At 62.3% G+C, this 2576-nt stretch overlaps 1 non-coding gene across 1 annotated transcript in view; it reads left to right on the forward strand.

The window, feature by feature from the left end:
• The window catches only part of LOC107196510, a 7617-nt gene extending 5494 nt beyond the window's left edge, over positions 1–2123 (forward strand). Inside the window, exon 2 of the transcript XR_001517918.2 lies at positions 1247–2123. This is a non-coding gene — a transcript (uncharacterized LOC107196510). The remainder of the gene's footprint in view (positions 1–1246) is intronic.
• Positions 2124–2576: the final 453 nt, after the last annotated feature.

The following is a 2576-nucleotide window of genomic DNA, read 5'->3' on the forward strand; positions in this document are numbered from 1 at the left end:
CCCTGTGGCCCCCTTGCGCCGGTGTCTGCTGGGCGATCCGCCCCGCACGGACGGCGTCTGCGTCGCAAACGCTGGGGACGCTCGGCCTTGTGCACGTTCCTTTCCTTCCGCTGTGTACTTCCCGCTCCAAGAGCTGCGGCCGATCAGCCGAGCTCCGCGGCGGGAGGAAAGGCCGGAAGCTTCCGTCTCGGCTCCACGTCCGTGTCCATGTTCTCCGTGACCGTGTGACGCCCCACTGCCAGGGCCAAGACCAGGGCGGCAGAACTGGGGGACAAGGTCTCGGTCCTGACACACATGCGGGCGTACACACACACGCGAGCACACACACGTGTCCACACACGGGCACATGTGCATATACATGTGCAGGCCCACACATGTACACAGGGCACATGTGGACACATGCGTGCACACGGGCACATACGTGGGCACACAGTAGGCGCGCACACACACAGTGCACACATGCGTACGCACATGGGTTTATATATGCACCCGTGTGTCCACATGTGGACACACAGGGCACACGTGGGCGCACACGTGCAGGCACACATGTACATGGGCACATGTGGACACACGGGCACATACATGGGCACACAGTAGGCGCACACACACAGTGCACACATGTGTGTGCACATGGGTTTATACATGCACCCGTGTGTACACATGTGACACACAGGGCACACGTGGGCGCACGCGTGCAGCACACATGCACGTGGGCACACACACTTTTCCTCTCATAATGGGCCAGGGAAGCGGGAGGCAGGAAGACAATGTGAGCGGGCGGAGTGTCGTCGGAGCAGACCCCGTGTCCCGGGGTGCAGTCTCCAGGCAGGCCCCGCGCCCCCGGGTAAACCTCGCCGCCGTCGTGAGCTGGGAGGGGGTCCCCGAGCCGCGCATGCGTGTCGGCATCCACCTTCTTGGGCTGCGGGGTCAGAGGCATGCGCGTCACCGCCACGGGCCCCGTCCTAGCTGTGGGGGGAGCCGGCTGCTCCTTGTCCTGTACTCGGACGCCGTCCGCGTGCAGAGCCCGGGTTTCAGATGGGTGGTGCGTCTCTCCTGTCACTTAGCGCCGACCACGGCACCTCTGCACCTCCTTGCCACCTGCTCTGGTCACCTAGACCGTTCTCGCATGAGCCAGAGACGGAGGGACAAGCTTAGCAGCCCCGCTTTCTGCCACCACCCTTGCCTCGGATGCCGCTAGCGCACGTGGTTTCTGCACGGTTTAATGAATGTGCACATTTTCTTGCAGGTAAGTGACCCCCTGTCCAGCCGGTCTGGCTGGACTGGCCCTTGCGTGCCCGTGCTCCTCGGTGGCTCTCTGCGGCTTGTTACCCGTGTACAGTCAAGAGAAGACGGTATACACATGTGTGTGTTGAGTGACTAATTGCTGTCGGCATAGGTGTGTGTACGCATGGCACGCCACCCTGCGGTGCCCGTGGCAGAGCATCAGGGAGGCCAACGCGCGGCCCCGTACACCCGCCCTCGCCCACGGATCGCGGAGGCTCCGCAGCTGCAGCGGGAGAGACACCCCCTCAGAGGCGTGGACCCCGAGCGCCACGTGCTGGTGCACGGAGGTCCCTTCACCGCGAAGAGCCCGACGGGTTCCTGCGAAGCCAGCTCCCCGCAGCTTCCTGGGGCAGCCCCGAGGTGGCCTCGGTGGCGTCACTGCTCATGTCCGATTGTCCTGTCCTTTGTAACACTTTAGAAGAATCCAGAAAAGTGCAGTAATTATCTTTCTCCACATATTTAAGCAGTAATGTTGCTAGTTTAATATTGTGTAAGGTCGTCACAGGGACCAGGAGCAGGTGACCGTCCGATTCCTGCGAACGAACAGCACCCTGACGGCCTTGACTCAGAAATGGCGACGGAAGCAAACTGTGTAAACGTGTCCGGGTTGTCCGTGCTCCGAGAGAGCTGTCCGAAGAGTTAGAAGCCGTGTGAGGTGTCCCTGTAATGAAGGCATGTAAGTCCTAACGAGTGTCGCTCTCCTGATAAGTGTCAGACTGTATCTTTCCTGTGCTGTATGCTGCGTTACAACTTAGGTCATTCACGAATGGAACGTGAGACATACTAAAAATGCTTCAGTAACTTATCTCGGTATCGCTAATAAAAAGCTTGAAACCTGAGCTCAGTCTGAGTCGTCGTTAATTCCTCACGGCCCCCGCCCCCGCCCCCTCGGGGGCCTCGCCAGGACACAGGGGCTCGTGCCGCTGTCCCACGGCTGTTTGCGGGGCGACTGGTCGCGCTTCCCACCCACCTTTGGGGGGCTCCGCAGGGGACAGTTCACAAGCAGGAAAACGTGAGTGGCGGGCTGAGCGCGGGGACAGCCAGAGGACACGGGCTCCGCCTCTGCGCAGGCGGCGCAGCGTCTGGTCCCAGACCGCTCGCGCCCCGGGGCTGGGGAAACTGAGGCTCGGCGCGGGGCGGCCCGAGGCAGCGGGTGCGGTGCGCGGAGGAGTCACCTGCGCCCTCCCCCGGGTTCTCACCTGAAGGCCCCGAGGCCCCATCGCTTCTGCGCATGGAGTGTGCGGAGCGTGCGGGATGTGCGGGGCATGCGTCCCACTGCTGAGGGGGGACGC

This window comes from Pteropus alecto, unplaced genomic scaffold (assembly GCF_000325575.1).
Source record: "Pteropus alecto unplaced genomic scaffold, ASM32557v1 scaffold89, whole genome shotgun sequence".
Lineage (NCBI taxonomy): Eukaryota > Metazoa > Chordata > Mammalia > Chiroptera > Pteropodidae > Pteropus > Pteropus alecto.